The 12,851-nt window shown below is 41.3% G+C and overlaps 1 non-coding gene across 1 annotated transcript; it reads right to left on the reverse strand.

Annotated features, from left to right (window-relative positions):
• Window positions 1-11,810: 11,810 nt before the first annotated feature.
• LOC122083019 lies at window positions 11,811-11,917 on the reverse strand. Its single transcript, XR_006141545.1, has one exon. It is a non-coding gene; the product is annotated as a small nucleolar RNA R71 (small nucleolar RNA).
• Window positions 11,918-12,851: the final 934 nt, after the last annotated feature.

Here is a 12,851-nt window from a genome sequence, read left to right on the forward strand (position 1 = left end):
TGGATCTTATGAAGATCTCCATGAAGATTGGAAGAACCTCAAGGAGGGATGGAAAACTAAAGGGAAGTTTTTTCGACGTAAAATCTCACTCAAAGAAAACGAAGGATTGAGAAATTTCAAAGGCCTGAAGAACACTTCGAAGATCCGAAGAACAATGAATATCACTCCAAAGACTTGAAAAATCTCAAGGGGGAAGGGGAGGAGAGAGGGCAGAGCTTCTCTCTCTAGGATGCTCACTTGGAGGCTTGGATCTTGTGGTGTGTTAGTGTGAAAAACCAAAGGGAGGGGGGGTATTTATAGGAATCTTGAACCAATGGGGAGAGAAAATGAATTCCCTTGGCCAATGGTAGAAAAAAGTGATTTTTTACACCAATTGGATGAAAGTATAAAAATTTGGGCCAATGGGAGGTTACGGTGTAGGGTATGCTAGCGGGATAGCGTAAAATGTGCAAGCAGGTGAAGAGAAAATATCTTCACCCACCAGGTCAGTGGAACTCAAATCCCACCATTGACAGGGCACACAAGGCTAGGTAGGGGTGCATGCGAGAGACGGGCAATGGGGGTATACTGGCTGCCAGGGTGCACACGGGCTGGCCTGCTACTACGCACAGGCTGCCCTACGGCTACACACTGGCTGGCTTGCTTACGTGCATGGACTGGCCTACCATGCACATGTGCATGGGCTGGGCTGTGGCTGTACCCAGGTTGGCCTGCAGCTATGTGTGGGATGGCCTTTTGTTGTGCGTCGGCTGGTGCGCACGAGATTCGCGTGGAAAATACAATTTTCCAGGGAAGATTGCGAGAGATCCGACGGCCCGATTTTGACTTACCATATATCATCGGAATCGTATTTCTGAGTACTATCCATCCGTATGGTCATCTTGACCAGATTCTTTTATATATAAAAATTCAAAATTGGACCCTCTTTTCTCCCGCGTGAGGTTTTTGGGGTTTTTAAGTAGGGGATGTTTTCGAGTTTCCTTAGTCAATCATCATCCCTGTTGATCAAAAGCAAGAAGTCACGTCCAAGATCCACATTTCATCATAGCCAGAGGGGGTGACAAAATTGGGTGTCTACATGGTGATCTCACTAATAGGAAGGTGGAAAGAATGAGTGTTGGGCCACCATCGCTCGATGATCCCTCTCACAAACCCAGGATCCAATTTCTTGGTCTCCAGAAGAGCCAAGTGGTGCAGGTAAGTATTGTTCCACAGGTGTGCAACCCTTGGGGGGAGTATCTTGTACCATTCTTAGGCCATGTTGGGGTGCCCATATCTGGCCAATACTGGGGGTCTACCCCTAGGGGGCACCTAAAAGAGATAATAATAATGAACATAAAAGAAAATGATTTTCAAAAATAACAAACAGGGGAAGAGCAAAGATGACTCGCCCACGTGCCCCACATGGAATTACAAATATGCCCCCGGGTCCCCTAAGTGTCTGTCCCGTGTACCAGATGGCAGGATCCACCCCCCTCGGGTCATGCCCTGCTATGCCCGTGAGCATACGACCTCCGTGGGTCCTCTTCCTGGATCTCTCTAGAATATTTCAAAATTATAGAAAGGCCCAAAGAACTTTAAAAATTATAAGAAAGGCCCAAAAAGATTTCAAATTTGTAAAAAGACTTCACCTTAAGAACTTCGAAGAATTTATAAGAACTTCGAAGAGCTACAAAGAACTCTGAAGGATTTGGGTTGGCTCACTCAGAATTCGAACAAATCAGAAGTGAGAAGTGAGCCAAATGAGGGGGGGACCATTTGTCACCAATGTGTCCAAAAGAAAATCGGTGGGAATAACCCCCACCCAAAAATTCAAAGCTTCAAAAATCAAATACCATGTTTCAAATAGTCAAATTTCATAAGTCAAAATTTCAAAAAATCAAGAATCAAAGGTAAAAAATCAAAGGATCAAGAATTCAAAAATTAAAAATCAAAAATCAAAGAATCAAGAATCAAAGGTGAAGAATCAAGAATCAAATCTCAAGATCAAATTATTGAACCGGCCCCAAATGGACCAATCTCAGTGAACTAGCCCTAGAGGCCCAATTTTATCTTCATCAATCCTGAATGGTCCAAACCCACAAGATCAAGATACCTTGTCCCATGGTCCAAGCAGCCAAAGACCCACTTTTTCCTAGACTGGTCTAAGAGACCTAACCTAGGGATATAAGATTAAGATACCCGCCCCCATGGTCCAAGTGGCCTAAGACCAAAATTTGCCTAGACTAGTCATAGAGATCTAACCTAGGGAAACAAGATCAAGATACCCGGCCCCATGGTCCAAGTGACCCAAGACCAAATATTTCCTAGACTGGTTCGGAAGACCCAGCCTAGGGAGATAAGAACAGAATTAAGTACTCACATCTTTTGTAGGATGGTGCGAATCCTTGCAAACGATAGGACAAGAACCAAATCAGATACTCACATCCTTTGCAGGAATGGTAGATACTCACATCCTTTGTAGGAATGGTGTGAATCCTTGCAAGTGATGGCTCTGAAATGGAGTGAAAAAGGAATGCAAGATCAAATTAGATACTAATAGCTTTTACAGAAATGGTGCGAATTCCTGCAGACGATAGCTCAAATACTAACATCTTTTGTAGGAATGACGCGAATCCCTGCAAAATAGACTGAAGAACCAGTGACTCAGGTATGACTCTAAACTTTAAGTAGCTAGAGGATATTACCTATTGCATTTTCATCTTTGTTACCATTAAGCAAGATGATGACAATACATGCTCCGGGTGACAAAATGTTGTTGTTTTTTTCTTTGCCTTTCGGCTGTGGCATAGGCCTCAGCCAAAGAGGGCCATTCTGTAGACACCCAATTTTGTCACCCTCCCCCAACTATGATGAATCATGGATCATGGAGATGGCTTTGTTTCCAATCAATAGAGATGACAACTAACTGAGGTGACTCAACCCCAAAACACTCCCTACACCCATAAACCCTAGAAACCCTAGCAGGAGAAAAGAAGATTCCAATTATTACATCACATATACAAAGGAATCCAATACAAAGTGACCATATGGATGGATAGTAGTCGGAATCATGATTCCAACGATACATGATGCATCAAAATCGGACCATCGGATCTCTCGCAATCATCCCCAGAAGATGGAATCTATCCAGAACCATTGGATCAGAATCTAGGGAATATTTTAAAGAATATTCCCCTACCCCCCGCCCCACACCCAGTGCCCCCACCTCTTGCTCGGTGCTCCCACCCCATTCCTAGCACCCCTACCTTATGCCCTTGCCTAGTGCCCCCGCCCTGCATCGAGCACCCCTGCCCTATGCCTAGCATCCTCGCCCCATGCCAGGTGCCCCCACACCCAGTGTGAATTTTTGCCCAAAAACCCCACAGCCCCCATTTGCATACCCCGTACCCCTACTAGCACCCTGTGCCGATGCAATCCATTAGCTGAAAAATTCCCTTTTTCACCCCATTGGTCCAAGAAACCTATAAACATCCCCTCCCTCACTTCTAGCACACTCCAACACACTTGAGCTCATTTGGTGAGCACCCTTAGGGGAAACACTTTCCCTTCCTCCCTTGCCTTGCATGGCTATTTTTTGGCCCCTCCCAAGCCTTCTTAGCCTTCTAAGCCTTTTAACCCTCCTAGGTCCATCCCTTGGCTTGCCTAAGCCCTCCTATACCCCTTCCCTAGCTGAAGCCCTGTCGGAGTGCCACCCAAGTCTTAGCCTCCAAGTAGCCTTTCCCTATCCCAAGCCTTAGCCTTCAAGTAGCCTTTCCCTAGCCGAAGCTCTTCCAGGGTGCCACCCAAGCCTTAGCCTCCAAGTAGCATTTCTCGAGTCGAAGCTCTATCAAAGTTCTACAAACTTGTCAGCTCAGGAATCACTCTTCCCTAGCTGAAACTCTATCCAAATATCCGAATACCATCACAGTCAACATCTCTAAAGAAAGAAATTTGGAGGTCAAGACCAATTTCCTTTGAGTTGGGATAATACACAAGAAATTTTGTATCCGCACCAACCGGGGTTCCACCCCTCTTGACCCGAAACAGGGGTAAAGCTCAGGTATAATTTCTCACCCGAATTAACACAATGTAGACTCCTTATTTTCCTCATTTTAGTGTATATGTAATTATTTCTTTTTTCAATGTATATATGTGTCATAATTTAGCCATGCATGCGGAATAGGAATAATTGTGAAAAATGTTTGTTCTCAAGCATCTAGTAGGAAGACCGGTTGAACCAGGTAGATTGGGTGCCTAACACTTTTCCAATTCTACAACTCGATATGTATCCTAATGTCAGACTAGACCAATTTCTAGGCCCTTTTCTTATGAATTGGGCCCACCCCCTGGTCCTAGGCCAATAACCCTAGGTGGTGACTCCAAACCCCTTTTGTATGATCCCAATCCCCCATTGGACCTTCATCAACCTAAGGAGGGTATACCTTCGAACCGCACTCCTTGAGAGAGAGAGAGAGAAGCCCTGCAAAATAGGCCCCCATGTATCTCCGAGCGATAATACAGAGGTGCACGACCTACGAAGGCACACACTAGGAAGATATACAAAGAGAGGAGAGAAGGCCAATAAAAAGGGGATTTTCTCCGGCCCCTACCCTCATATTTTTTAATGACAAAAAGTTGTATATCATATATTGAGGTGTATCTTTTATTGTTGTTCAATGTTAATATTTTTTCAACTGAATCACAGCAAGAGTCGTTAATGTAATGAAATTATAGTGCCACACCAATTTAAAAGACAATCTTTTAATTAATGTAGCTCAAGTAGGAAATTTTTAGATTATGGACTTAATTAATTATTTGGGTTGATTAAATGGGTGAGACTCAAGTTGCATCCATAGATTCAGTTTACTCTCAATTTTAGGGATATGTTAGCCCAATCCACTGCGGTTTTGGGTTTTAGGTATAGGATAGTATTATAAATACTAGGTTTTAGGTCCCTACAATCATCATTCACTCTTCTCCTCTTTACCACTACATTGAGAGAACTCAAGGAGGTTTGAGGGATTATAGAAGATCCATAACCAAGAGAAGAAAATTGTGAAGAATTACATTGACCGTCATTGATGAGCACATTTATGTGTGAAATCTTAGGATGTAAGCATGCATTTTTACATATATAGAATGGAGCTACCTTAGGTTTTACTCTCTTTTTGCAGGTTTTTTATTTTAAAGGTCTTAAGGACTATTGGGTGTCATACCTCCAATTTTACACATAAAGAGGTCCTATTTCTTTTCATGGCTGTGAAGAGGAAAAAATTCTAAGCAAGATGGATGTGTTGCATTAAAAGTACATATTCGTTTAGACACCCGTACACGTGATTATTCTTTTTGGGCAAGAAAAAGAATAATGGATCAGAACAGAATAGAGATGCAAGCCCAGCCCTTCTGCAACTGTCCCAGGGTACAAGAGAATATTCTAGATGCCAACAAAGGAGGGGCCCACCTTGAGCACACTCTCTCTCCTTTTAGGCATGGAACACAAGATCTCCTATCTTTTTGGAGATTTAATTGAAGATATCCTATTTTTCACCTACTTAAATACAAGGTGTTATACCCGTGCCATAACCTGATCTAATTTGAACTGTTGTGGTAGGTCTCGGATCAGAAGTTGAAAGTACCATCGGGTTCTAGCTCACGACAACCCATGTAAAAGGGAGAGAGATGACCCCACTTGCTCGTGTGTTGCTTATCAATCTAACTGGAGGGGATTCAAGCCTTTCAATTCTAATGACAAACAGTAAGTGACCCAACACCTTACCCTCGAATCCTGACACACACCAAAACTGCTGGAAGGCCATGTGCACAGCCTAGGGTAACTACCCGTGCAAGACTAACTTATGGACAACAAGCAACCAAGACAACAAACTATCCTGACCACTAGAAATAGACCATTGGAAGCAACTAGGCCTGGATTCGATGGGCTGAATCCGGTGGCTACCTGTGCTGCTGAACTGGTTCTGATGCCCATGAACCCCACCGCCCTTATCAGGAATGGCCCCGAATGACCACACAAACTCTCCCACACCTTCCCCGTAACTTGTATTTCATATGAGTCCAAGGAAATGGGCCCACGTGTCCCGAATGTCAGAATAACTTACTTAGACGGACAAGGGCCAACAAAATGGACCCTAAGGACACAACTTAATATAAATAGGAGAGGTGAGTTCATTTCTCACCTCTCATTTATACAAAATGTGGGAGAGGGAAAGAAAATGAGAGGAAGAAGAAGAAGAGGAAGAAACATTTTGGAGCTCACCTTGGTGCAGGCTGCCCAGTTAGTTACCGAAATCCCTGCCGGAGGTAAGATCCACCTCTCTTACCACTCTCTCTCTTCATTTTGAGCTAGGGTAAGGTGAGTATGGATGTGAACCTTGACCTCCACACCTCCCCAAGCTTGGGAAGTGCCTGTTTCACCTCCCCGATGTGATTGTCGAGCTCAAACCAAGTCTACTGAGGTCCGGCAACACTTGTGACCAAATGACCATCTAGGGTTTTGACCGTTCGATCGACGTATCTCCCAAGTGGCCTGATGGAGTCAGATTTTTTTAGATTGAAATGATGCTAGGAAATCAGCTTACAAACTTTAAGTAATAAATCCCGGTGATCGGTCCTGAGCCAGAAAGCCCAAATGACACGGGCACTTTCTATGTTTCCACCAAAAATAGCCACCAGAAACACCTGGGCCTGAATCTGGTGGGTTGTTTTCGGTGAACAGGAAGCTCTTATGAGCTCCCTATGATGTGAATCCAGTAGGTTCCAACCCTGTTTCCAGTGACTGAATCTAGTGACCTGTACTGTCCAAGTTGGACAGTGTCTGACTCCTTTGGGGGTAAACCCTATGGTTTCTCCCCGATGTTCCTGACACATAATAAAACCCGATTGCCTTTGTGTCTAGGACAGAGATGCACACGTATCCCAAGGCCAAAATTGAATTGAACACTTGGTGGTCGTACTTGGAACCCAATCCATTCAAACTTAATCAAGGTGAGGGATGGTTGACTTTTACTTTTGGGATTGTTTAATTATTATAGAATTTCTCGCATGTGTAGGATTTCACATGATTATTTAATTTCTTAAATGATGATGATGTTCTATAACATGTTATATTTTGGAAGAAATGGTATGAAATATATGTTGTGAGACGAAATTTGATGTGGCCGAGGTGGTTTCGATACCGTGATTGCCATATGTTTATTGCATTCATACATTAATTATGTGCATTAGGTTAGATGTAGTTGCAAAATAAACTTTGTGGCCGATTGGTTCCCAGTATCGTGTACTCTAGGACTACATTTGGAAATGGATACACTTCATGGCCGATGGGAATCTCGGTGTTACGTAGTCCATACTCAACTACTTTGTATGCTAGAATAGGTATATTATCGTGGGTTACACCTTGTGGCCAATGGTATCCCAGTATCGTGTACCACAGGACTATACGTGGGAATGGACTTTCTTCGTGGCCGATGGTGATCTCGATGTCGTGTGGTCCATACTAACTGTATCATTATGAAAGGTATGTAGGATATTATGGTTAGGTGACATTCTCAATGCTATGTCCCCTTGCCAATAGGGGGCAAGGTGTTCGATAACCAATGGTGGTATGTTCGATGAACCTTCTCGGAATGCCACACCCGCGATACGATGTGATTGTTACCGGAGGTGAGAACTAGTCCAGTGTCACCGATGGTGATCCCGATGCCGTGACTGCCAGGAGGGGGTTATCAGGGGTTTATTGGGTGACCGATGGATACATCCCAAGACTGGCAGGCTCCTAATCACGGCTGGGGCTTGTATCGCTGTGTAGTCGATGGCAGTTCTGAGACTAGGGATACAGCCTAATGTGCCATAGCAGCATTACCAGACTTAGTTGTATTGTTTGGTGGTTTAATAATCAACTAGATTGCATCATTCACATCATGGACTATATGTTTAATTCCTAAATTCATGTCATCATGGAATTTAATATATGTGAATGCTTGTGCTTGGTTGTGCATGAACCCCACCCCTTACTAAGCATGTTGGAAGCTTACCCCATTTATATGCCCCCTTTAGATGATGATGTAGATACAATAGTACCGCTAGGAGGTGACTCAACCTCGATGGGACCTAACTATGGTGTAGGTGATTGGTGGATGCCAGAAGCCAAAGAGCTTGATCAAGATTGTGCCCTATGACTACTGTGCATATATGGCACATGAGATGCACGTTGTATTTTGATCTTCTGATACCGACCTATTGATTTTATATTTTGGACCTATTATGTATAAGTCTTAAATTATTTTAATTGAATAACTTGGTTATATTTATATGATACCACTAGATGTTCCCCACTTTAAATTATGATTATGCTATTATACTCTGATTCCGCTGCAATTGGCTTAGTTCGTGTTGCGAGATTGTTTATGTTAAGGTACTTCTATCAGAGATCCTGGCAAGTTTGTAAGACGGGTACCTATCTTACTCACACCACTGGTATTCCTAATGTTAAGCTGGGTTTACTGGAATTGGGGTGTGACAACTTGGTATCAGAGTGCGATGCTCTACCTTAACTTACAATCTCAACCGAACCATGATTTGAGGATTAGGACTTAAATAAAAAACTTAAAGACAACACTTAATAGAAATGCACAACTAGGAGACAAGTATAGATGTCAAATCCATTTCATTATAATCAACAACTGAGTACATAAGCTTACACCAAATTTTTTTTGAAATAAAAGACAGAAATCAGGAAATCCTAACTAGCTTAAAAATCTAGGAATGCAAATAATAGAAGCAAATGATAGGAAATAAAATGCAACTAATAACTAGAGCATAAAACTGGAAAGAAAAGCCGGCTATGTCGGAATAGCATAAAATGGGAAATCCTAAGACTACAGTGGAAACATAAGCCACTGTTGCTGCTGGTTTTATTGCTAATTCTATACTTGGCCTTGAGCTGATTCTGACCCTATGTGATGAGCACATTTATGTGTGAAATCTAGGGTAGTAAAACATACATTTTACATATTTAGAATGGAGCTACCTTGGGTTTTACTCTCTTTTTGCAGGTTTTATATTTTCAAGGCCTTAAGGATTATCGGATACTATATCTCCAATTTTACACGTAAAGAGGTCCTATTTCTTTTCATGGTTGCGAAGAGGACAAAATTTTGAGCAAGATGGACGTGTCCAATTAAAAGTACGCATTCGTTTGGTTACTCGTACAAGTGATTATTCTTTTCAGGCCAGAAAAAGAATAATGAATCAGAACTGAACCGAGATGCAAAACTAGCCCGTTTGCAATTGTCTCAGAAACACAAGGAATACTCCAAATACCAACAAGGATCAATGGACCACATCCTTAAGTGATTGAAGATTCATTTTTGGTAACAACAACTACCTAGTGTAGTTGGTGAGCTATGGTGTGCAAAATTCCCTTGCTCACCAAGAGGTCTCAAGTTCGAATCTCATGGTTGTTTTTTTTAAAAGATTTTGTTGAAGATTTCCTGCTTTTCATTCACTTAAAGAACTAAGGGCATGGAGGGAATTTCCACATCAAATTAGAAGCAAGAAAAATCGTGGAAGGGTTCCTGCGCAAGAAGAGAAGAAAAAAAAAAGGAAAGAAAAAAAAAGGGGAGAAATAAAGATTGTCCAAATCTTCTCTCTCCTCCACATCATCACCAAAATATTGTCCAAATCACACAAAGCAAGAAGAAAATCGTCCCTTGGAGGGAGAAAAAGAAGAGAAATAAATTAGAAAAAAAAAAGAAAGAAAATAAGCAAAAAAATTATAGGAAATTTCTCAAAGTTTATTTCTCTCTTCTCTCTCCTCCACCTTAGCACTTTTGGTCTCAAAAGATCTCACAATCAATTGTGGGTTTCTCTCTTTTAGGAAAGAGAAATTTGTCACCCTACCTCCCCATTCCCTATAAATACAACTCATGTAAGAGGAGGGGAGACAATTCATTCTTCTTCTAGTTTTTTTTAGTTGCTCTCTCTTTCTCTTGCTCTCTCTTTAGTTTTAGTTCTTCTTTATCTTTTCTTTAATCACTTTTGTAATAGTTTTTTTTTATTTCAATTAATGCAAGCACTATTTTATTTTTATTCAGCCCTTTTATGTTTATGATTTATGCAATTGAGTTGTAATTTTTTTAAAGTTATAGTTCTTGGCTTAGATCTAGGTGACAAGATCATGAGCCATGGAGCAATTTTTTTTTTCAAGATTTGTTTTCTCTAGTACTAGAAATTTCAGATTTGGTTTATTCTAGATCTGGTTTTTAGTACTAGTAGTATCTCAAATCGATCAAGTTTTCAGTTCGAGGGTTGAAGTTCAAGTAAGTAGGCTCCTTCAGTAGTCTTCTCTCCCCCCTCTCATTCCTACTTCTGACTACCCTTTCTTTCTTAATTTAGGATTTTAATTTCAGTTGTTACAGTATTGATATCCCTTTCCCCCAAGGATCATGGCTAGTGTATGTGTTGGTTTTGCCCCTCCTAGCCATAGAACCATCAATTTATTGCTTTTATTTTAATTGTCTCCCTTTCCCTAAAGCCAAGTAGAGAAACCCTTGTAAGAGTAACTCTCTGGTCAAGTAGGGAAGCTCATATTATGATGCATCCCTCGGGCTAAGTAGAGAAACCTACTTGTGAGTCTCTCTCTAGCTTTATCCCCTTTCTTTTACTTTATTTTTATTTCAACATTTTTTTCCCTTTATTGTTTTTTTTTTAATTGCGTAGGTTGTTTATTTTCAGTTATTTATTTATTTAATTTTAATTGCGTGGCTTGCATCTTTAAATTCTTAGATGACGAATGGTTAGGACGTTATTTTAGATACATATGTTTAGGACGGTAATTAGAATTAGATCACAACCATTAATCAGTTCACTTTCGCATTATTAAAAGAAATAAAAAATAAAGTGGCTGCTCTCCCTGTGTTCGACCCGTAGCTACACTGATCCGTACGTTTGCAGTTACATTTTAAATCTCAAACAAGTTTTTGGCGCCGTTGCCGGGGAGACAGTTCCATGTTATTTTTCACTTTCTTTTGGTAAATCGGAGTGCTTTGTTTGCTTTGTTTTATATTTTTCCTTTTCTTTTATTGAATTCCTGAGAAGAACAACTTGCAATAATAGTTGTATCAGTGGAGGTCGCCATGCCTCACAGTATGATAAAGACAGGTTTCACCCTGTAGCAGTACCTCAGGAATTGACCTGAGCAACTCCGGATCCTTGCCGGTAAGCTCCCAAAAAGCAAAAAAAACAAAAAATCAAAAAAAAAAAAAAGTTTTTGCTATCCATTCTTTTGTGCTTGCCTTACTTTAGTTGTGGGTAGTTTTCTGTTGCATGAGTGTTAAGTGGGTACGTAATACTAAGAATCGGTTAGAAAGAAGAGATCCAACAAGTAGTGACCCTATACGTTTGCTCTCTTTAAAACCCTTCAATATGGGAGACCAAAAGCAAAACCTTCACCTAAATCTCTGAAAGATAGGTTCTACCCTGCTAGAACAGCCCAACCTTCCTGCATAGTTCTACCACAAGCCCAGGGCAATAATTTTGAACTCAAATCTCAATACATCACTATGTTGCCCCACTTCCATGGGTTGACCTCTGAGGATGCATACCTATTTCTAAGGGAATTTGAAGAGGTATGTGTTCTAATTAAGATCCAACATCTTTCTGATGATGCTGTTAAGCTTAGGTTTATCACTTTTGCATTGAAAGACCAAGCTAAGAAGTGGTTGTATGGGTTACCCACAAATTCCATAACCTCATGGGAACAGTTCACAGTTGTCTTCCTTAAGAAGTTTTTCCCAACTCACAAGACCAATAAGCTTAGAAGTGATATCCTTCAGTTTAGGCAAAAGCCTAGTGAGTCATTTTCCAAACTTATGGAGAGATTCAAGGATCTACTCCAAGAATGCCCTCACCATGGCCTAGACCTATGGCATTTATGTCAAATAATTTATGAGGGTATTGATTACCCAACTAAACAAATGATAGAGTCTATGTGCCCTGAGGGATTCACATCCTTTACAGATGAAGGAAAGGCATGGGAATTTTTACTTGACTTAGCCGACAAAACCCGTGAGTGGAAATCAACCCAAGAGAGTGAAAGAACCATAGGAGAAAAATGATATTTTGTGGATGGGATAGTAGCCAAGGAAGCCCATTTGGATAGCCTAATCAAGAGGATTGAAGTTATTGTTCCTAGAGAGCCATCATCAGTCAATTTGGTTAAGATTTGTGCTTGGTGCCAATCCCCTGGACATGTCATAGAAGAATGCCCCAACACCTCTGGGGGCACTTCTAATGATAGTGTTAATGCCTTATACCAGAATAATCCATATAGTAACACCTACAATCCAGGATGGAGAAATCACCCAAATTTCTCTTGGAATCAGGGCAACCAATCAGGACCTTCCAATTTCTATAATCAAGGTCAACCTGGACCCCAAAGGCCTCCCTTTGCACAATAATCTTTTTCCCAAAATACTTTTCCTAGGTCAAATGTAGGACCTCAGGCGAGTTTTCCTAGGGCCCCTCTTCTATCATCTTATCAGCAACCCCCTGGGTTTACCAACATTGGAAGGCAAGTAGAATAAGTGACTTGGAAAAAAATATGGCCCTCCTCATGACAAGCCATCAAAATCTTACGAGAGAACTTACCCAAGTTGTCTCAATTATGCGTGAGAGGGAGAAGGGAACTTTACCCAGTCAACCAGAGCCTAGCCCTAGGCATCATCAGCTTGTTAGTTCACAAGGACCAACTAATGCACCACTGAATATAGTACAAGGTCAGACTCAACAAGGGCCCTCTAACCAATGCAATGTTGTTTATGCCCTTAGGAGTGGTAGAGAGTACCAACAGA

This window comes from Macadamia integrifolia, chromosome 6 (assembly GCF_013358625.1).
Source record: "Macadamia integrifolia cultivar HAES 741 chromosome 6, SCU_Mint_v3, whole genome shotgun sequence".
Classification (NCBI taxonomy): domain Eukaryota; kingdom Viridiplantae; phylum Streptophyta; class Magnoliopsida; order Proteales; family Proteaceae; genus Macadamia; species Macadamia integrifolia.